At 39.3% G+C, this 23,428-nt stretch overlaps 1 long non-coding RNA gene across 2 annotated transcripts; it reads left to right on the top strand.

The window, feature by feature from the left end:
• The first annotated feature begins 1 nt into the window (after position 1).
• On the top strand, positions 2–22,537 carry LOC144367204 (uncharacterized). Of its 2 annotated transcripts, none has more exons than XR_013426508.1 (2): positions 2–262; positions 18,033–22,537. It is a non-coding gene; the product is annotated as an uncharacterized LOC144367204 (long non-coding RNA). The 2 variants fall into 2 exon arrangements; XR_013426507.1 differs by having other exon boundaries at positions 2–14,395.
• The last annotated feature ends 891 nt before the right edge of the window (positions 22,538–23,428 follow it).

Here is a 23,428-nt window from a genome sequence, read left to right as displayed (position 1 = left end):
TCACCGCCCCCAAGGGGCGTAGGCGCGCCGCGGTTCCGGCGCAGGGCGGAGCTGAGGGGCCCGGACGCGAGGCCTCTCTTTCCGCTGCTGGGTGGGGCCCGCTTTGGGCTGCCACCCGGTAAATATCAGCTTCCCCAATAAACAGAAAACCTGGGGCGACCCGGGAGAGGGGAGGGGTCCCCGTGGCGCAGGCTTCGTCCCCCTGGAATCTGAATTAATTTAAGTGGACCTTCGGCGCGCCTGAGTGCTGTCCAGCCGGGCGGTAGGTGCGGTGGAATTCAGAGGCTTTGGCAGCGGAGAAACAGTGCACGCCCAGGGCTTTGGTAGCTTCTTCTGGGAGATCTGTCAAATGCCAGCGTCAGGGTGGGAAAAATAAGGATGGGTGTCGCCTCCTAGGACACCCCGTGATCTGAAAACCTCAAGTAGGAAATGACCCAAGAAAATGAGTCTAGAGAGCAATATGACAGGCATGATCCTTGTTTCTACCGTATTTGGGTGGAAATCACTTTCTTTGTCCTGGCTCTCTTTGTTTACCAAGGACACCTCTTGAATTCCACTTTGGGATGATTCCAGTCTGAGTGTAGAGTGAAATTCACTACCCTGTGTGTGGGGAGAGACTATAAGCAGTAACCAGAAGGCTAAATGGTGAGATGGTGGGTTTTGAGAGGAGATTTTGTTACGTAACTTTAAAAACAGCCAATAATTTTCAGTGCTGGCTACACATGCGAATCATATGAGATTTTTAAAGTTCCAGAGGGCCAAGCACCCCAGACAAGTCAAACCAGAATGGGGAGATGGTTATTAGGTTTATTTTGACTGTTCCACTTGCAACCACTTTGAGATACTATAGAACCTCAGATCTGTATGATACCAAAGTAAAGATCCAGCCCCGCACGTTGCTGCCCAAAACAGTAAGGTGCATTGATGGAAAGGTGGGTTAATTATTTTCTTGGAGAAGAACCTTGAGAACATGTTTCCTTTAATAATTTATCTAGGTATAGTTAGCTTAGATTCCCTAAACTCTAAAATACCTCATCTGAAACAGCTCTCACTTGGCAGTGTGCCTTGGTCCTGGGACCAGTTGTGAGGGTTTTTATTACATTCTATTATGATGTTTTTTTCTGGAGTGATTTCTGATAGCTCTTTATTGGTTTGGATATGAGGTATCTCCCCAAAGCACCTGTGTTAATACAGGAATGTTTGGAAGTGAAATGATTGTATTCTGAGAGCCATAAACTAATCAGTCCATCCTACTTTGAATGAACTAACTGGGTGGTAACTGTCGGCAGGTGGGGCCAGTCTTCTCCCCTCTCTTGGGTTCCTAGCCGCCTTGAGGTCAGCAGCTTTCTTCTGCTACTTCCTTCCCAGAACAGTGGAATGGCTGACCATGGACATTATCTCTGAAATCATGAGTCAAAATAAACTTTTCCTGTTCTAAGTTGTTCTTGTCAGGTATTTTGGTCATGAAAAGCTGACTAATAACAGTTAGTATGAACTTTAGAGGGAGGAGAAAACGGTTTTTCATAATAGTATTTTCTCTGACTTATGCGTACTTAGTAAACCAAATCCTGTGTTCCCCAATGCAGGAAGCAGTCCTACAGAAATTCCCTAAAAGGGAGTTCCTAGAGGCTTTTCCTGAAAGTACCAGTATTTGAACATTCTGGGGTTTAGAAGTCAGGGAAGGGGAGGGGCTTTTAAAATCATCTAGTGTGACCCTCATAATTGCAGTTAAAATACATTACTATTACTCCCATATTTGATATAAAGCACAGTATATTAGAACACAGCAGTGGTTTAGAAGTGCTACCAGTCTTCATTTATTCCCTGCATCTTTGTGCCTTCTTGAGAAAGGTAAGGCAACATCATGGAAAGAGCAAAAGGTCAAGGCCATTTAAGAAGCTAACAGGAGAGTTAACACTGAGGCCTGATAAAGCTCTCTAAGTGTTTATCAAGTGAATGCCATGGTCTTTTATCCAGATAAAACAAAGAGCTCAGCAAAGTGTCAGAAAACAAAAAGAACAAACAACATCATCTCTGTTACCCTGCTTAGCTGGACCAAATGCTCTAAGCATTCACCTTCCAAAATACTCAAAATACTTTTTTTTTTTTTAAAGAAAAGGAACTTTTACGAGAAATAATGTGGTGAACTCTTAAGTAACACAGCTGCTCAAATAATTACAACATTCTGAGAGGAAAGGAAAGAAAACTGAAATAAGTGATACATTTACTAAATTTAGAAATAGATCTGTGCTAAAATCTAAGCATTATTAAGAAGAACTAAATCTGCAAATTTATAACTTACTTAATATTATTTTAAATTGTAGCCTCAATTTCCTGTGTACTAAACACTTCATACACTTATCATTTCACCAACACTGGTTTATGAAGTGGAGATAACTGTCCACATTTTGCAAATGAGGAAACAGTTCACTTTTTGCAGATGAGAAAACGGACTGAAAAACTGTTGTTTTTACCAAAATCTGTGCAGTAACCAGGCCCAAATCCAAACCTAATTTGATTCTACAACCTAGACTTCTGCTGTGTTCTTTGTATTGGAATAAGCAAAGATTTCTTCTATGCATAAGACATTGAGTTCACTATTTGGGGAGGTGATTTGGAAACCCAGGGGTTTCTGGTGTGCACAGTGGTTTCTAGCCTTCGTATTCCATCTACCAAAAGCCAGTGATGTGTTCTGACTGTACACTGTCTCCTCAGCATCTCATTTCAACATTGATGAAAAAGGTTTGGGGATTAAAATCTTATTGAGCTCTCCAATTCCAAAATGGTAAGTTTATGTAATTAGGTCAAAAAGACAGAAAAATAGAAAGTCGGTCTGTGGTTTTTGGCAGGAGCAAGGAAGCACTGCTCTTACCCTTGTCTCAGTGACTTAATCAAAGACTAAAGTCTAATCAGTGGAGTGGTCAGTGTTCAGAAGTGTCCAAAATGTGTGTTAAGAACTCATAGTCTAGAAGGGAGGTTGTATGTGATACATGCTATGAAAATTCCATCCCAAGGTGATGTGGAGTTCAGAAAGGAAAGAAAAGAGCGGGATAATTGGGGTGGGAGAGGCTAAAGGCCTGCTGATTCAGCCACAGGTGGCAAATGTGGCTAAGGCAAAGAGTATGGAAAAGAGATAAGAATGGTATGAGCAAAGGTTTGTGACCAGGCAACGGCTAGGTAATTTCCAAGAAGAGTAGGGAATTTAGGGAGAACAGAGGGCACTGAACTGGAGCAATGGAGGAGGCTGAAAAACAGGCCAGACAGAAATTTGAGAGAACCTTAAATACAAAGCCTCCAACACTGTTGGAGATTTCCAGTGGAGAAGCATAGATTAATGTGGAAATTGTTTATAAGACCCTAGAAAGGTAGTGACTCTGGTATCAAGAACCAATTTTGTTAACTATAGCATAGATAGGTGATTAAGATGAGAGAACAGAAGTGTGTTTAATTTCAGTTTTTAAAATAACAAATCTGTGGGGTGGGGGTGTAGCTTAGTGGTAGGGCACTTGCCTAACATACTCAAGACTTTGGGTTTGATCGCTAGCATTGCAAAAAAGAAAATTAATAATAATAATAATAATAATAATAATAAAATCAATATGAAGGAAGTCCTGCTACTCCTAAAACAAGGAAACAAACAAGCACTGACAAAATTATTATAAACCATTGAATTTCCATTCCTGATCTGACTGAAGGAGGTCTCAGAGAAAGAACTGAATTAGATAAGGAACAGAATTTGGTGACTGCCTTGATAAGCAACTAGAAAAACAAGCCTAAGGATGACTTGGGGGTTTGGAGTCTATGGGATGAGGGGCCGTGTTTAAAAGAACTGTCCATTCCAAGCGTCAGGCGATAACTTAGGGAAGAAATAACAAATTTGGCTTTACTCTGGCTGAGGGTAAAGGGGTTGGGCAAGGTGTCTGTGTGAAGATGCACTGTAGGAGTTTGAAGTGGCTAAGGGGTGGTAACCCCAGGGAGAAAGTAGTACACAGAAACCCAGAGGCCAGAGGCTGGGGGAAGCCCCACCTTAGAGTGTCTAAATGGTAAAGGGGAAGTAGAAGGTAGTTAAAAGTGAAGAACATAATGCAGTTTCCTGTAAGCCAAGGTACAAAACTATGAGCCACATACCCTCGCTATAGGAGTGGCCTGTGGTGTTTAGGGAAGTGAAGGAGCTAACCCCAAATGACAGGGCTCAGATGGGCAGAGCTGGGGCTTAGGACCTCAAGGGCTCTGTTGGGCCAGCCACTGTGCCTCACTCTTCTGGGAAATCTCCCTGCTCCTCACACCATACCCAGTACCTTCCTTCATGCTATCAGCACATACTATGTGTCAGTTCCTCGAGTCTCAGGGACTATTTCATATTTGAATTCATAACTCAGCCTAGAATTATTTTCCACTTAAAATGGCCAAGGAAAACCAAAAACTTCATAGTGAGATATTTTTGTCATACAGGCAGTTCTGCTTTACAGAATATGTGAAGTGTTATTTTAAAAAATAAAATGAAAACAAGTGAACAGACCCCCATGTCTTAAAAGGAGTCTTATTTTCCAGGAGTGCAGTACCTTAAGGGCTAGAGCAGACAGCTTTTGTTCTTGCTTTCATGAAGTGCAGGTTCAGCATTATTTAGTAAAAGTGGCCGGTGCCATGTGACCTTTCCACCTGACGGGGAGTCATCTTTCCCTTTGCATGTTAGGAAAGGCTTACCACCCCCGTGGAAGTGTGATGTTGGACTCACATAAGCACATGCACTTTTTTGTCAAGCTCAAATTTCCTGAGACTGAAGTGAATTGTTGCTGCTCAAGTGCAGGAAAAGGAAGGAAAAAGAAAACGTGTGTGTGTGTGTGTGTGTGTGTGTGTGTGTGTGTGTGTGTAGACATAGCATAGGACTGAGTGGGCAGTTTGGATTTGGACAGATGTGGACTTAAATTTTGATACCATGGCTTCCTTACTTTCTGTTTGACCCAATGCTCAACTGCTCTGTGACACAAATTCCTCATTTATAAAATAGGTGTGATCATATTACCTATTCCTCAGGCTAGAATTATTTTCCACTTAAAATGGAATAAAGGAGGAATTAAGGAGGTTCTGTATATAAAGCTTTTGGTACCTTGCTTGGCCTATAACACATATTTGATATTGGTTAGTTACAAAAAGAAATTATGTAAATTTGGCTGACATGAATGAACATTTCCTATCTCAAGATTTGCCCATTTATCATCTTTTAAAAGGACATGTCATGACCTAGTGTCTGAAAAATCTATGAAAGAAATACCAGATTTTCAGAGGAGATGCTGATAGTGTTGAGATCATCCAGTTGTTCTCCTGATTCTTTCCCCACCCAGTTGAATCTGTTTTCTGACAAAGATTATGTCATTTACCAAAAGATTTGAAATTGTTGAAATATTGGACTGCTTCTGTACGTTCACTGTTGGTCCATCTGCAGTGTATTTTCCTTGATTGTCCATCTGCAGTGTATTTTCCTTGATTTTTATGATCTTGCAAATTAAGAAGCAGATTTACCAAGGAGCTCATTGGAATTTCACAGGATGAGGGGAGAAGAAAGAAATGTGCATTTAAGGGCACCTACTATGTGCTGCTCAATTTGAGGTCTTCCCTTGCTTTACCACCATAACAATATCTTCCAGGAGTAGACTCTTATTACATCCATTTTCACATGATGCACCAGAGCTGCAGAGGGGGTGTGATTTGACCAAACAGTGCTAATGGCAAAGCTAAGGTTCGAACCCAGGTCTGGATAGCATTAAAACTATGTTCTTTCCACCATGCATGTTTTGTTTGTCTCTTGATGCATAATTATAGCTAAGTGTTTCCTTGATGTTTCTCAGAAGTATTCATTAGTTGCTATTTTCCTAGCACTTTTATTTCAGTTGTCAAGTAAAAGCCATTGATGAGCATGATGAGCATTTCCCCAGGGCAAATTGCACTTTCTCCTAAAGCCAAATGGCCTGCTCTAGAGAAAGCAGTTTGTCTGAAACAAACAATAATTACAGTTACTATTGAAAACACTCCTGTCTCCTCAGGGCCCATCTAGTAGAGCCTCCTCCATCACTTTTGTTAAATCCTTGCTCCCCCTCCCCACTCCCCGTTTCCAAAACACTGGGTCTCCTCTCTGTCACTTAGTCCATTCTGTGAAAAGATCTAAAAATAATTGTGTCAGAGTTTTCTCTCTGTGTGTGTGTGTGTCTGTTTATATAGAAAACAACCACTTTGGTGAATATTTTATCAATTATAAAGATAAACAGGTACATTTTAGGACCCAACAAAACCATTTCTGTCTGGAGCCAAGAAGAATAAAAATATGTATACCAAAGACTTGCCCCTGATATTTATGGCAGCTTTATTTGAAAGAGTCACAAATTGGACAAAGGTCATCAGCAGCTGAGTGGTGGAGAGTGTGGAAATTTTCATGTCATAGATCATGATTAAGCAACAAACTAATGATATTCATGGCAACATAAACAAATCTCACAAACATGCTGAGCAAAGGAAGCTAGAAACATATAAGTATATACTATATTATTCCATTTATGTCAAACTTTAGAATATGCAAAATGAATTTATGGTGATAAAAATCAAATTGATGAGTTCCTGGAGTAAGGAGTATAAAGGAATAGGAAAATTCACTGCAAAACTTTTGGGGGACAACAAAAAGTATTCCATATATTGACTGGAATAGGGGTTAGAATGCGTATATATCTATTAAAACTTATCAAACAGAATACAGTTAGTTCTTTCTATTCCAAGGGTTCCTCACCCACAGATTAAACCAACTGTAGATTAAAAATACTGAACTGATCATGTGTAAACATTTTTCTTGCTATTATTTAAATAATACAGTGTAAAAGTATTTATATAGCATTAGTAGTTTAGGGGTTATTATAAGTAATCTAGATTCATTTAAAGTATAAGAGATGTACATAGATTATATGCAAATACTGTGTCATTTTATAGAAGGGGACTTAAGCACCCACAGATTTTGGTATCCATAGGGTGTCCTGGAATCAAATCTCCATGGATACGAAGGGACAACTGTATTTTAAATATTTACATTTTAAAATCATTAGGTGGGTTCAAAGTTTTCAGTGGTGGGTTTGATGGGCTGTGGCAATATAGAACCAACTGAGTTTTCTGTCAAAGTTAGCATTGCCAAATACACTTTTTTTTCTTTTTTTGCCCCCTAATTTAGGAGGTCAGTTTTAAGTTGGGCTCACCTTGTCCATGGTTTGGACATGGTTTGATTGTGTGCCCCACTAAGGTTCATGTGGTTGGAGGTTTGGTCCTCAGGGAGGCGGGATTGGGAAGAGCTGTGGAACTTTTAAGAGGTGTCCTTAGGACACTGGGGTATGCTCTCTGTAGTTCTGTGACCTCCCTGTGCCCCTCCCACCCCGTTCTTTTGAGAGGGTGTTTATAAAAGGAGAGAGCTTGGTCCTACCCAGCTTCTCCTGGTTGGAGATGAAATCACTTGTATATTCCTATGCATCTTCCTTCTGTTGATCTCTATGCCATGAGGTGACGCAGACAAGGGGTGGCCCTCACCAGGAATGCACTGTGCCATTTGGACTTTCAGCTTTCAAAATGTAAGCTAAATAAACCTCTTTTTTCTTCATAAGCAGCCTGTGCCAGGCATTTCATTATAAGATGAAAAGCTGACAAATCCTCCTTGTAAATGAAATGATCTCAACCTATAAGGGACAACATTAGTAAATTTTGTTCACTTCCAAAACACAGAGTTGTTATATAGATGAGAAAATTAGCAAAAATGACAAAAACAATTTTAAGCATATAGGATTAGCCATTTAATTTAGATAATATAATGTTGGTTGTTTACCATATTCTGAGAGGCACATTGAAAAATTAGAGTGCTCACCAATTACCAGAACATCTACAGGAACTTCTGATTCCAAAGAGAAACAAATAGGACCAAAGTATTCCATTATCCACATTGTTCTGATCTCTGCCTCCTCTCTCTGCTTTATCTGAAAAGCTGTTATCATACTCTCAGAGCTAATGAGATGGGTTTATGGCTCTCCTCTAAATGACCTCGCCCCCTCATAGTGAATCTTCACTAAAATCTTATGCCAGGACAATATATGGGTAATTCATAAAGTATGAACATTTATTCATCTCATGGTTCTGGAGGCTGAGAGCCTTCTTGCTGGTGGGGACTCTGCAGAGTCCTGAGACAGTAAAGGACATCACAGATTGAGAGGGGCGTATATAAGACAGAGATCCAAAGTGGCTTCTATTACAGACCCACTCTTGAGATAACCATTCATCCACTAATCCACAAATGGACTCCTCCATTTATGGAGGCAGAGATTAACTATTCATCTCCTAAAGGTCCCACCCGGTCCTGCCTTTTAATAATTCACATTGGATGTTAAGTGTCAGCATGAATTTTGGTGGGGACATTCAAACCACAGCAGCTGATTTCTCAGTCCTCAAATCGACTCCATGAGATAGGGGTTGTTATCATTCTCTAGATGAGTTTCAAGCATTATCTAACAAGTCCAAAATCATACATCTGGTAATGACTGGGGAATGCCTGACCTCATATCATCTGTCTGCATGTTTGTGTTTAGCTCATCACACCATGCTCACTTCACAATGAACTTCAAAATAAAAATCAGAGCCCTGAAGGCAGCCTGTTTGAAAGGGTGCTGTATTTGGTTTACACCAGGATTTTTACTGTGTCAATGGATACCAACTGGCTCAAATAGCTCTTTGTAACAATGCCTACAGATTCCATTGATTCAGAACATTAAAAAAGTAATGAATTGAGAGAAAATTATACACACGCTTCAGGATGTACTATGTCCCTTTTACTAATGAACTTGAACATGTATATATGTAAATCAATTTAAATGCAATTTAACAATATACACAAATATAACTATAGTATGTTTTTGATGTTAATTATCAACGCTAATTGTGCCTCCTTAAATGTTTTCTACACTATGGTTACTTTGCATTTGGCTTATTCCATTTTCTGTTGCTATAACAAAATGCCTGAGATTGGGTAATTTATAAAATAAGAGGTTTATTTTGGTTCACTGTTCTGTAGTTAGGGAAATTCATGAGCATATTGCCAGCATCTGCTTGGCTCCTGGTGAGGTCTTTGTGCCACTTTGTACATGGTAGAAAGGTGAAAGGGCAAGAAAGTATGTACAGAAGAGAAGTATGTTTATAAGAGAGTGAGGAGAGGTGCCAGGTTCACCTTAAAGAGTCCACTCATGATAATTCTGTGTGAATGTGAGTCCCCATGACCTAGTTACCTCTTAAAGGTCCCACCCCCTCTCAGTACTGTTCCTCTGGAGTCTGAACCTCAACATGAGAACTGGTGAGGATATATCACACTCAAATAGCCCTATATGTCATTACTAGTTGCCCTTAAGAGCAGGTGTGTGGTTTAAAATGGTCTTTGTGTTGCCCCTCTGAAGTTTTATAGTTTAGCTATTTTATCCCCTCTTACAGAGAAGTTTTGTTTAAACTGGTTACTTTTTAAATTAGCATTGTTTTTTTCTTAAAAGATTTTCATCTGGAACTAGCTATGGTGGTACAGTCCTGAAATCCCAGTGACTTGGGAGGCTGAGGCAGGAGGATCACAAGTCTGAGGCCAGCCTCAGCACTTCAGCGAGTCCCAAGCAGCTTAGTGAGGCTCTGAGCAACTTAGTGAACCCCGTCTTGAAATAAAAAACTAAAAAAGGCAGAGGTGGTAAAGCATCTCTGGGGTTAATCCACAATAAGAAAAAAATATCTGGAAAATAGCTAAAAGAGTTAATCTACAATACAGAAAACAGATTTTAAGCAAATAGATGTTACATGTATATAAACTGAATTTCAAGTGTACTTAGGGCTGGGGTGTAGCTCACGGGTAGAGCACATGCCTAGCATGTTTGAGGCCCTGCATTCCTCCCTAGCCACACAAGAATGAGCTTACCTATGCAATTGGAGAGGAATGTTTTGAAATCTTTTGGTACATATGCTTACTTTACTTAATATTAAGCAATTGTTAGGAATTATGTATACAAATAAATTTGTAATGGAATATTAAGTGTTTTATTAAAATGTTAATCATTCAAGATAAGAATAATATAGTCTACATATAATAGCTTTAACTGTGTTTGGGCATGGAACAGTTATAACATAGAAAATATTGAAAAAAATTTCAAAATATTAACTATGGATAAGGAGATAAGTTCATGGATTTTTCCTCTTTCGATTTTTATTAATTTCTCATATTGAACATGTATTACTATTACATCTAGAAGTCTTCCTTTCACTTTCAAAGAAATCCTTTTGGCTGCTTCATGACCACAATAAGAAAGTATTTTGTATTCTGGGTTGTATTTCTTTGAATTTAGAGACTTATTTTTTAAAAGCAGACAGAAGTAGAGTAATACATTCCCTTTTGATTGTGTCTGTTCTATTTTTGTAAAAAATCTTTCTCTTTGGTAGAGAACATAAAATGCAAGTTGCTTTTAGATGCCCTGGTGGGTGGGCCTTCCCAACCAGGTCCATCCCCTTCTTCCTGCCATCACTCATCCCAGTGTCCTCTGAGATCTTGATGAATCTCGGCTGTCACAACAAGAAGCCCTTACTTGTTTTTCTCTGGTCAAGTGATTCTGAATCCAGATTAGGCTCTCACATGCTCAGCAGTTAACTTCCATTTCCACTGGGTGAAGTCCAGGCTTCTTTGCCTACTGTCAAGACCCTTTAGAGTTGGTATCAGACCTTTCCTGCCTTGCTCTTCCTGATCTCATTTGTAGATGAACAAAACTTGCAAAATACCTCTGTACTCTCTGGAGTGCTGCAGGTTACCACGTGGCCATCTTGACTCACTCATAAGGAGTGCCCTGTCCCCCAGCTTGGTCCAGGTAAATGCTTTCCTCGGGCCATTGGCCTGAGGGGTTCTCCCTGTCTTCTGAGCTCCCACAGTAACAGGTGGATCTTTCCTAAAGAATGCTTGCATTTATTTACAATATTTCTTTTTAAAAATTGAGTTGTGCCTTAAATCCTAGAAGGTCGGTCGTTTCTTTGTCCTACTATATTTTGTTCTTTCCTCAACTAGATTATGAAGCAATTTGAGTAGGTAACAGCACAGACTTTCAAGTCTTCTGTTACAGTGCAATTCTGCCTCCATCTCTATGGAGCTCCATGACCCAGATAAATGATTTCATTTTAGTGGGTCTCAGTCTTCTCATTAAAAAATACAGATAATAATAGTATTTGTCTCATAGCCTTAAGTAAGGTAAGATAAGGAAATAACATGGACAGAGACTGGTATGCATGTAACACCAATTAAATATAAGCTATCATAGTACGGATTAGAAATTATTTATCAGGTTGGGCACCATGGTGCCGTAATCCCATGGACTCAGAAGGCTACGGCAGGGGGATCTAGAGTTCAAGGACAGCCTGGGTAACTTAGTGAAGCCCTACCTTAATATTTTAAGGGCTGGGGATGTAATTTCAGTGGTAGAATGCTTGTTTATCACCACAATGCCCTGGTTTAATCCCTAGTAACACACACACACACATTATTTACATGTAAGAATTATATTTAGTATTTCTTTAGAAAATATTTTACAGAGAAACAGTGAGTAAAGCTATCTGTATTTGTTGACTACTTTATTAATGAGACTACCTATATATCCCAAGATGGAAAATCTCGGTGAATATATTAATATTCTGTGATGTATGTGTGCTGTATATATATATTGTTTTGCTAAATGTATCCAATAATTTGTATTGCACATGACTTTATAAGTGTTTTGTGTGTGTGTGCGTGTGCATGTGAAGTGCACACAGGCAATTTAAAAAGCCAAGTAGGGGCTGGGGATATAGCACAGTTGGTGGAGTGCTTGCCTTGCATGCACAAGACCCTGGGTTCAATCCCCAGCACCACACATACACACAAAAAAAGCCAAGTAGGATTTAAATACATGAAACAGGAGTTCCTGACCCAGCATCTCCCCCAAAGTTAGCAATATTCAGTATTTCCACCTGTACTTTTAGTTATATACCTTATATCTCCATTCTTTGTCCTACTATATTTTATTAATTTTAGATATTATCAGTTTACTTCCTATTATAGATTAGAATTTAACGATCTACACTGCCACCTGCCCCCCATGCTTCCTATCTCTCTCCATGACCCCATATAGTTATATTACCCTTTACAAATTAACGTTCAGTGCCTGTGTTGTTAGTACTTTGTAAACATTGTTATCAAATTGGTATGTGGTGCATTATTAAATCTCCCTTTTCTTAGCAGCTTTTTAATATTTATTGCAGATGATAGTGGCCTCATTGGATTGTTTGCTCCAACTTTTCTATGGACCTCTGCTAACTTTGTGTATAGAGCCACACATTTTCTTAAACTATAGTCAAAGACATTAGACATTTTTTCTTCTCCCTTCTGTAAAGACCTCTAATAGTCCCCTCACCTGCCCCCAGTCCAGACTTCTCTTATCTGGGTACCTTTACCATCATCCTGATTATCATACCATGCTTGCCTCTTGTTATTGTTCAACATGGAGTCCCTTTTCTTGGATGTTTGTCTGACTTTTTTTGTTTCTCATTTTGATGGTGTATGTCCTCCAAACAGTTACTAAAAACAGGCATGGAAGGGAAGGTAATTTCCTTTTTTAATTTTGTGAGGTTTTTGTTTGTTTGTTTGTTGTTGTTACTGGGGACAGAACCCAGGGATGCTTTACAACTGAGCTATGTTCCCAGCTTTTTTAATTTTTTATTTTGAGAAAGGGTCTCCCCAAATTGCTTAGGGCCTTGCTAAATTGCTGAGACTGGCCTCACACTTGCAATCCTCCTGCCTCAGCCTCCTGAGTCACTGGGATTATAGGTTTGTGCCACCACACCTGGTTCTTTTTAAGTATTTTTTAATGTTTAATAGTCTTTATGCTGTCCATAAACTTTATTATAAGTCTGTTTAAATAAAAAGTTAAGATCTTTTTCATTATAATTTTATAGGCATTTCTTCACTGTTGTCTTGAGAATTGCTTGTTTTGAGAATTGCTTATTTTCAGAATTGGGTTTCATTCTTGTTCCAGATTCTTTATTTTTGATTAATTTTTCTTCTCCAGTTTTTAGTTTCTTCTCTAACCTTGGGACTCTGAACTTTTATCACATGTGCCTTGAGTTCATCTTTTTTCATTCCCTGTGCTTGATCATTCAGTCTAGAGATTCATGTCTCCCATTTGGGGGAAATATTCTCCTTTTAATCTTTTGATGTCTTGTTTCAGATTATCAGTCCTGAAACTCCTATTAGTTCTCCAATCATTGTGTCTTTTCTATTGTTTTATCTCTGTCATTTATTTTTAATTGTTTCTCAACTGTTTCATCCAGTCCTATTGTAGTTTTATTGCTATGATATTTTTAATTTCCATGAGCTCTTATTCTTTGAATAATCTTTTAAAATTAGCATCCTTTTCTCATTTCACAAATATATACATGCATTTGTGTGTGTGTATATGTCCATATTTGTGTGTATACACACACACACACATACATATATATAAAATGTTATTTTGTATCTGACTGTATCAGTTATGCAGTTTTGTTAGTGGGGTGTTTTCTCCTCCCTCCTTTCCTCCCCCTTTTCCCTCCCCCTCCTCCCTCTCCTTCTCCTCCTCTTCATCTTTTCCTCCTCCTCCTCCTCCTCCTGCATTATCTATTTTTTGTCTGATTTTCTTTGTGTCTGCATTTATTTGTAAGTTTGAGCCTCTGTTTTTCATGGTGGGAGCTTCCCCAATGTCTTACAGTGCATGCCTTTGTTTTAATATTTAGGACTCAGGCTCAAAAAGCTATTTGCAAGCTGTGAGTGTATAGCCTTCACTGCTTTCCTTGTTGGCACAAGCATAGGGTGACTGGATAGCAAACTTGACAGGGTAGGGAATGACACTGTCTATTGTCGTCTGAGAGCATTTTCTCACAGACTCACTCATGTCTCTAGAAAGGAGTCTTCTAAAGTCGTGGCGAGTGTGGAACAGAGAGGTATGATAGGCCTGGCTACCAACAGTCTGGAGTCTCATGGAGAAAGGAAACCAGGTTCTCACCTTTCAGTATTTTTCCTTCTCACCTCTGCTCTTCCACTCTCTGGCATTCAGGAGTCAGGAGCTACCCCTTGCCTCCTTCAAGGTAGAGGAGGACAGTCACCTACCTGTTCTGCATACAGGAAGCGTCCTTCAGATCTCTCCACTTCTTGCAGACCTTCAGCTGACCCTGCTTTCTGTTCCGTCCCCATCCTCATCTTCAGAGGCACTTGGTGACTCCAGTTTCTCAGCCTCTCTACGGTTCTGCTCCATAAATGACTGGCTGCAGCAGGAGGTTCAGCTCCCTACCCTTGGCCAAACAGGTAGCCATTGTCACACGTCCTTTGCTGTTGTCACCCTTTTGTGTTTTTAAAAATTCCTTTACTATCATTTTAGTGAAACAGCATTTTGAAAAAATAAAAATGAAAAAGCGTGTGTATGTGTGTGGAGAAAGTGAGAGTATATATATCTACACACACATTAAGATATTGAGATATGTATATATTCTTAATCATTTCATGTGATGTTCTCTATTACCACTTAAAGGCGGAGATTTCTTTATAAGTTAGTATTTGTTCAGCATCTAGTTAGGAACTTTGAAAAACTGGACCTGTCAGTGAGAAGTGGAGAACAGAGGCTTAAGTTGGAAAAAAAAAAATCTGTTTTGTCCTTAGGATAGCAATATGCAGCAAATAAAGCAAGTTGTGGATCCATTTTTTCCTTTTAAATGGACTGGATAATCAGGTTTTTTTTTCTGTCATCTAAAATGCAACAAAGCACAATCCTGTCCCTCTGCAAGCCAGTTCACTTGTAAGTTATAAAAGAAAATCTTCAGATTCTACCCATGGTTGTTAATTAATGAAATCCCTTGACAAAATGCTCATTCACGATCTGAGTTCTGCTGGAGATGGCAATGTTTCTGATGATAGGCAGAACTAATTTTTAATTCATTAATTTGATAACTGTTTATTAGTTACTTTATTCCAGGAACTAAGATCACTGGTCATTTGACACCAGTGCTTTCCGGTTAAGCAGTGGGCACCTTGACACTTGGGCAGGCTTCTTCCTTCTGGAAAGCAGCCAGTCCAGAAGGGTTGCCAAGGATCGCAGTGCCCAATCTGTGCACGAAGCACTAACATATTAACTTCCAGTTGAGGCTCTGTTTGACAAAGAAAGTTTTCACCATTTCAGATATGTGATCGGAATCTAACTTTCCACAAGGAGCTCCCAAAGTAGGATTTTTTTTTCCTGAGTTGATATTAGCATGCAATTAGCAGAAAAATCAGATTGAGAGATGTCAGTGGCTTTAATCTAGTTGCTGAAATGATGAAGCTACACATTCCTCATGGACTAACACTAAAATATTTTTTAAAATATAAGTAGCTCTATTGTGGATTCACTAGGTACAGTTTAAAAGCAGTCAAGACTTTAATCTTTATTTCTTCATTCCCAATGCACACATTTCCAGCACATATGATTTTTTTCAAAGTCCCACTCATCATGGAAAGCATCTTTTAATTTGCAAGTTTTCACTGAAGAAAATGTGAACACTGGTCATTTTCAGAGTTTCTAAATGAAGCCTTTTCTGCTGTAGAGGAGCCACAACATCCAGTGTCTTTTCAGGATGAGCAGAAGCCTCATGCAGAGGTTCAAAGGAGCAATGTTCCTGCTGCAGCCAGCACATGTGTCGGTAATTGTCTGGGATCCAGCCTCTCTGCTCCAGTGCTGGGTCCCCTCCTGCTACTCCAGGACATTTTTCCAAAAATTCTCTCCTCTCATCTGCATCATGAGTTTTTTCATGGTATTTTCTTTTTTTTTTCTTGCAAACACACACGCACATCTTTCTCTGATCTTTAAAGAAACAAGATTCCTCTTTTTGGACCACTTCTCCTTTCAGCCACTGCCCCATTTCTTACTTTGTAAGAACTCTTCAGCAGATTTATGAATACTTACTGGGCCTAATTTTCCTGCTGCTTCTTGAACCTTTTGAGTGCTATGATTCTTGGGAACCCTTCTGCCCATTACTGCACTAAAATGCTCTCATCTGGGTCACTAATGATCCTCACGTTGCTAAGTGCTCATTTCTTGGGACCCACAGCAGCATATGTCCCAGTTGACCACTTCCTTCTCTTTTAAGCACTTTCTTCTCCTGAAGACATCATTTTCTTGGGGTTTCTCCTATTTCACTGGCTGCAACTTCTCAGTAGGCTTTGCTGCCTCCTCTTCTCCCTCAATTCCAAATAGAGGTCCTTCATCTTGTTGGCACTCACTTCCCTGATTATATCCAATCTATGACATTAGATGCTATAATGTCTCAAATTTGATGTCTAGTCTGGATCACCCCCGTGGAATTCCAAACATATTGATCTAGTTGCCCAGTGGACGAGTCCACTGGGAGATCTAATAGACATTTCCAATCCAGCAAGTTAAAAAAAAAAAAAAGAGCTCTGATTTTTTTATACTCCCCCCAACATCACAGTTTTTCCTATATTTATGAATGGTAACCCAGTTACATCCTTGATCCAGTTCAGGCCAAAATCCTTAGAGTTGTTGATGTCTCATTTTTCTCTCACTCTCCTCCACATAACTATTGTCTCTGTCTTCAAAAATGGACCACAGTTGACCTTTTCTCTGCCCTGTTCCTGTAGCCAACCAGTCTTATCCAAGCAGCCAGTATTTCTAGCCTGAGTTACTTCAGTGGAGTCTTCTTCTGGCGTCTCTGTCCCTTGCCTTATTCTGCACAGCAAGCCCAGACTCACTCTTCTGCCCCAAATGTGAGAGGCTTCCTATTCATCCAGAATACAAGCTCCAACCCTCACAATGCTGACAAGACCTGTAGAATTCTGATCTCCATTATTTCTTTTTATTTTTTATTTATTTACATTAGGTATACATGACAGCAGAATGCATTTTGATTCATTGTACACAATCACAGCACAACTTTTCATTTCTCTGGTTGTACATGATGTAGCTAGTGTCTTACCATGTATGCAATCATACATGTAGCTAGGGTAATGATGTCCATCTCATTCCACTGACCTCCTATATTTCTATGACTCCACCTCCCCAGACTCTTCTTCTGAGTCTCACTATTTTGACTACACTGGCTTTTTGAGCTCCTTGGGCAAGAGACTTTGACCCAGAGACTTTGACTTTCCTGTCTTCTCTTTATATGGATATGAAAAAATTGTCAGTGTGGTTCATGTCTTTACTTTTCTAAGGCTTTTACTCCATGTTTTGACAAGGGCTTTCTTTCCCATTATTTTTCATGGAACAGCCCACTCCAACATTATCTATCCCACACCCCCATTGATATTTCTTCAGTGCTTTCCTCTCCACCCAAACAGACTGTATGTTTTACCCATTTAGTTTATTATATGTGTTTCCACAATTGATTCTAGGCTTCACTCAGGGAAAGGACATTTGTCTCTTGTTCACTGCAAAATCTCCAGATCCTGCAGATCTGGGTCACTAATGACCTCAAGATCTCCAGATCTTGTTCACTGCAAAATCTCCAGATTTAATTGCACAATAAATTTTATTGAATAAATGAATTTATACACAGTTTTTTTTGATTACATGAAAATTTCCTGTAAAACAACATGTTTATAGTTCCTCTTGAAATATCAGAGTTGGTTACACTTGGGGTGTGTTTTCCCTAGTTCACAACCTGGGAAGGAGTTGCTTTCTTCAGATACGACTGGTGCATGTTTTCAACCCTTCCTGTTTTCTCTCATCCGTGTTGATTGTACAATATCTGACTCTCTACAGTGTAACTCATTTTAGTCCCTTTTGTGTTGGTAGGGAAACCATACCTTTTCTTTCCACAGAGATCATTTTTAAAGGACCAGGATAGAATTTAAAGGAAAAAATAATATCATTTGTGACTGCTTTGGGGATGCTATAAATCTCATCCTGAGTCTTTCAGACTGAATCCTGTGCTCCGTACCTTCTCTTTAGGTAATCATCTACTGTTGTGGCCTTGGCGAACTTCTAGACACTGACTTCCAAACTTTCAGCTGAGCTGTCTGCTGAGGTCCAGACTTGCATAACCAACTACTTTAACTGAGACCACCACTGGGAATCCTCAGATCCATCTCAAATCCATCCTGTAAGAATGCTGTTTTCATCTTCCTCCCTAACCAGCTACTCAGACCTCTTCTTCGTCCCCCAACCAGAATTCTGTTTTCTCCACTGTGTCTTATAATCGATATAAAACAACACACCATGTAAATGTGGGCAGTCTCTGTATAGAATTTCTGTACTTTTCCCTCATTCCCAGCTTATCTTTCATTCACCAACTTCCATGAATTGTATCTTCTAAACATTTTGTATTTTCTCTCTTTTTTTCTTTCAACATCAGCTCGTTTTTTTCTTGGTCTCTTGTGATAAACTCTTACTTGACCTTCCGGCCTTGAATTCCCCCTGCCCTCACACAAGTTCATTCCCAGTCCAGATTCCTAACAATACCATCCAAAAAGATTTATTTTCACTCCTATATAGTCTTGACTTTTTATATAGAACTAAACCCTTTAACTATGGCATCTAAGATCCTCAGGATCTTCTTCCTGTCTACTTTCCCCTGAGTATCACCAGTTTCTTCTCTCTATATACCCCATGCTAAAGCCTGGATGGACTATTTCCTCTTTCCTGTATTCTGTGCTCTATTTACACCCACTACTTTGTCCTTTTCCTGTGATGCCTTTCCCCTACATATGCTTCTAATGCCTGTTATTTCAGAAAGCAGGTTAACTCTTGTCAGCCTCAGGAAGCCTGCAGTGACCTTTCCCCAGGCACTGCACTGTATGCTATTGTAGCACTTAACAAAGATTGGCAATTATTTGCTCATATGGCTAGACTATGGCCTCTCAAGGGCAATGGTAAAGGATTAATAATTTTTATATTCCTAGCAACTAATGCAGTGTATGACATATAAGATATGCTCAATAAAATAGGAAAGAGTGGTTAAAAAGCTGCTGAGGATAGCTATTTTGTTCAATTTTATTTCCTTTTACTAGCAATCTCTGTTGCAGGGATTGCATACATAACATGGGCTTATGATAATAAAAGAATAAATAACAGATCCCTTAACTGTACATGAATGATAAAGTATCTATCAGACTTTCCTGGGAATTGTAAAACACAAGATCTGGGTGTGGCACCTTATGTGCTCCGTCATAATATGAAATATATTATAGCACTCTGCAAACAAGCGAATTGCTCAACATGGAATGCCCAGAATTAACGTAAACTCAAGGAGCAGGACATATGACTTAGAGAGATTTTGCAAGCATGAGAACAAACTACTTGCCACTTAGAAGGTGCTAATTCATTTTCTATTTAAAATTTTCTAAAAGAAAAAAATAATTCCAAGCCCACCTCACCAACCCATTGCTTTCTATTAGGAAATAAAAATGCTACATTTTTTCCACATGGTCAACTTCAAATCATTTCTCCTCCACCCTGTTGTAAAGAATGTCCCCATCTGGAGCTAGTTCCTTGAGCAGTGCTAGCCCTAGCCTGCGGCTTGTCGTTAGCTGGCGACCTCCCTTTACCACTGCTCTTGATTCACTGACAGCATTGGCAGTGGCCTTCCTTTCCACAGCATCCACCCATTCTTCAGAATGACGTCATACCCACGTCTGACACTGAGCACATTTCCTTGTCTTACTCATTTCCAGTGACCTCCTCTACTCCAGCCGCTCATTCTCAGGCACACCCTGGCACTTGTCCTTGCCTGGAATCGCTCCAACTCTGAAAATGCATTTCAGACATCAGACTCCTTGAGCATCACCCTTCACCGTTGCTCTCAGCCTGTCATCCCCCAGTCTGCTGTTCCTCAGTGTCCCCATGAGACCTGTAATTCATGGAGTCCTCACTTACTCTTTCCCTCAGTGGTTGTCCTCATTCCTTCTCCTGATGGATAGCCATGACCCGTCTCTCCTCCCTCCTTATTGCCAATGCCCTTCACTCTCTTGTCTTCTTGTTCTTCGTTCTACCTGCCTGACAAAATACCAAAGCTGGACAAACCAAACTTACTCTTTTCTTCTTAGACCATCTGCTGGAGAAAGCAGGATGAGCAAATGCGTATGAACCCATCTGAGCTGAACACTCACTGCCTGTGCTTCTTCATCAGCTCTGTTGCACCCTCCACCCCACCTGACTCCCACCCTTCTCAAGTCTCCAACCACCGACCTTTCCCTGACCCTCCATGGTAGATTTTCCTCTATCATTAATACATGTAGGGCCAGCATCGGCCCTCTTCACAAACCCTCTTCAAGGTTCCCTTTGTTGACTGGGCATGGTGAATGCATGCCTGTAATCCCAACAGCTAGGGAGGCTGAGGCAAGAGGATGGCATATTCAAGGTGAGCATCAGAAACTTAGTGAGGCCCTGAGCAACTTAGCAAAGACTGTCTTAAAATAAAAAATAGAAAGGGCTGGGGATGTGGCTCAGTGGTTGAGCACCCCTGGGTTCAATCCCCAATACCCCCCACCAAAAAAAAAAAAAGGTTCCCTTTGCTGGTGTTGCAAGGGAAGGAAGGGTTTGTTTCTTAGGCTCTTGAAGGTTATTTCTCTGCATCGGTTGCTTTTCCTCACCTTTCCCAACTCCGCCAAAACAAACTCGCTGCACCACTGGCCACCCCCTGAAATGCATGCTCATTCATTTTCTATTTAAATTTCTCTAAAAGAAAAAAAAAGTGTATTAAGAATTGTAATGCAAAAAAAAATGAGAGCTCATGTATAATGGCATAATTTGGTATGAGCATACTTTATATACAGAGTTATGAAGAATTGTGCTGTGAATGGATAATTATGATTGTAATGCATTCCACTATTGTCATGTATGTAAGAAATAAAAAAATTAAAAAACAAAACACTGAACAACCCAATGTCAGCAGTTCCATGGTTTTTACTAGGAAATAAAAACTCCATGTTTGTTCCCCACTTTCAACTTCAAATCACTCCTCAAAGTCATGCATTATTTTAGCAGAAGAGTGAATGTGGGGCACCAATTTTTATTTGCAACTTCTCCATTCATTTATTCCTTGTCATCTTATCACATAAAACTATCCTGATACATCAGTTTTCTGAAGACTTGGTGGTAGAGATCCTCTTGTATCAGTGGAAACTAAAAACAAACAAACTAAATAACAATAAAATAATAACAAAAACTCTTGGATACATATAATTGTAACCATTTTTCAAGAGAAAAGAAAAACGTTAAATTTCAAGAGGTGACCATAGGGACAGATCCCATTCAAGAGCACTGGTCCCTGACCTGTAGGGACATCCTACCTAGGGGCTGCCTTGGCTTCCTCAAACCTTTGCCATGTGAATATCCACATCACCATTTTAACATCCACCCCACCTTTGAGGTTTGGTCTGGCCATGGACTTTAGTTCCCAGTCCCCAGGCAATGCACGTGTGGACATGGCTAGAAGGTACAGTTGTCAGGTTAGGGAGGGAAGAGGTTACATCTGTCTTGCTCTGCTAGTCTAAGACGTAGAACAAAGTTTGAAAGCTGTTAAGATTTTACTAAGTGTTTGAGCAACAGAAAAAAGAAGATCTAAACTGAGACAGTCTCAACCTTGATTTTGCCTTAGCTGTTTAATAGGTATGTTTTGTATTTTCTTCTGACAGATGCTGGCAATCCTTGTCTTCATCTCCTTTTCTTTAGCCTCTCGGTTGGTCCCTTTGGAGTTCAAGTGAGACTCCTTCATTGCCCATTTATTCTTGGTCTTGAAATTTTTGGTCTGCTCGTGACTCACAGAATAAGTGTGGATCATGTCATGCATCTCTCATTCCTGTAGAGTGCTGTATTCCTGGCACTTACTGCAAATTCTATATGTAATAGCAAATTAATATGTATTTTAACAACAGGAGCCAAACTAATGTTAACATAATTAATGTTACTGTAATCTATGCAGACTAACCCCTCCCTGCTAGTGTATGAACACACCCTGTTCAAGAAGCTTACAATTTTAGAAGGCAGTAATTCATTTCAATGCCTAACTAATAAGAACAGAGAGAAGGAGTAATAGCATTCCACATGATAATAGAGCCCAGAGCTGTTGGGTGCTCTAACTATAAGACAAGAAATTCCCACTGTGGCCTCCAAGGACCTGTGCAAAACAAGCAAGCAACTTTTTAATCTCAGAAGAACTAGCTAAGCCCATCTCTGGAAGAGAGACAGAGAACCATCCTCGCTGAAGAGGGATTTCTCTTCAAAGCTATGCACTTTTTAACATCTCTATTTTGTTAATGTTTTACTCTGTCAATTTACAGTTCATCTGAAGTTTCAGAAAAGGATGATTTTTGGCCTCAATTCCACATGTGACCCTATATGCAGTTGCTTTTTTAAAAAAAATAATAATTGATGTGACATCATGGCTATGGGAGAGTTAAAATGTTTATATGCAAATATGTAAATTAGAATACAATTTGTACATGCTATTATGAAAATGTGTTATTGGATTTACTGGGAAACAGACTGTCATAACCCTACTCAAGGAGTTTCTTGAGTCAGCATACTAGATCTTACTCTAGGTAAGGCACCCAGTCCCTCAGTAGCCATTAATCTGAACCAGTGGTTTCCAACCTAAGTATCATAACCCTTTTTGAATGTACAAACCTGGATCCTAATATAAATGGTAGTTTTATTTTTTAGTATCCTTAGGTTAAAAAATATGTAATGATGCCAGTAAATGAATGGAACTGGAGAATATCATGCTAAATGAAATAAGCCAGTCCCAAAAAACCAAAGGTCGAATGTTTTCTCTGATATATGGCTGGTAATCTATAATAAGGGAGATTAGGGAGGGGAAGAATAGAAGTTCAATGGATTAAAGAAAGGAGAATGAAGGGAAATGTGGGAGGATGGGAATAGGAAAGACAAAATCAATCAACTTAACTTTCCTTTGCTCATAAATCAATATACAACAAGTAACTCCACATTATATAGAACCACAAGAATGGCATCCTAATTGGAATGGGTTATACTCCATGTATATATTATATGTCAAAATACATTCTATTGTCATGTATAGCTAAAAACAAATTTAAATTTTTTAACTTTGTGGAAATAAATCAATCTTTTTGCTATAAGATTAAATTCTGACTTTTTATTCTTTAAACCAAAACATATAAATGCCAGCTAATCATTGAAAAAAAATATGTAATGAGAAGCTATCATGCAGTTAAAATACTTTTAAATTCATTTGAGTTTATTAATCACAATAGCACCCACATGCTTTTATAAATATCAGTTTATTAATTTGTTCTATCAAAAATGGTTTCACCAAATCTGAAGATTCACAGACTTCTTAAAATCCCTTATTGGAACTCACTTTCCTC

This window comes from Ictidomys tridecemlineatus, chromosome 10 (genome assembly GCF_052094955.1).
Source record: "Ictidomys tridecemlineatus isolate mIctTri1 chromosome 10, mIctTri1.hap1, whole genome shotgun sequence".
NCBI classification, from domain to species: Eukaryota; Metazoa; Chordata; class Mammalia; order Rodentia; family Sciuridae; genus Ictidomys; species Ictidomys tridecemlineatus.
The sequence above is the reverse complement of the archived record's forward strand: the minus strand, read 5'-3'. Positions and strand labels throughout refer to the sequence as shown.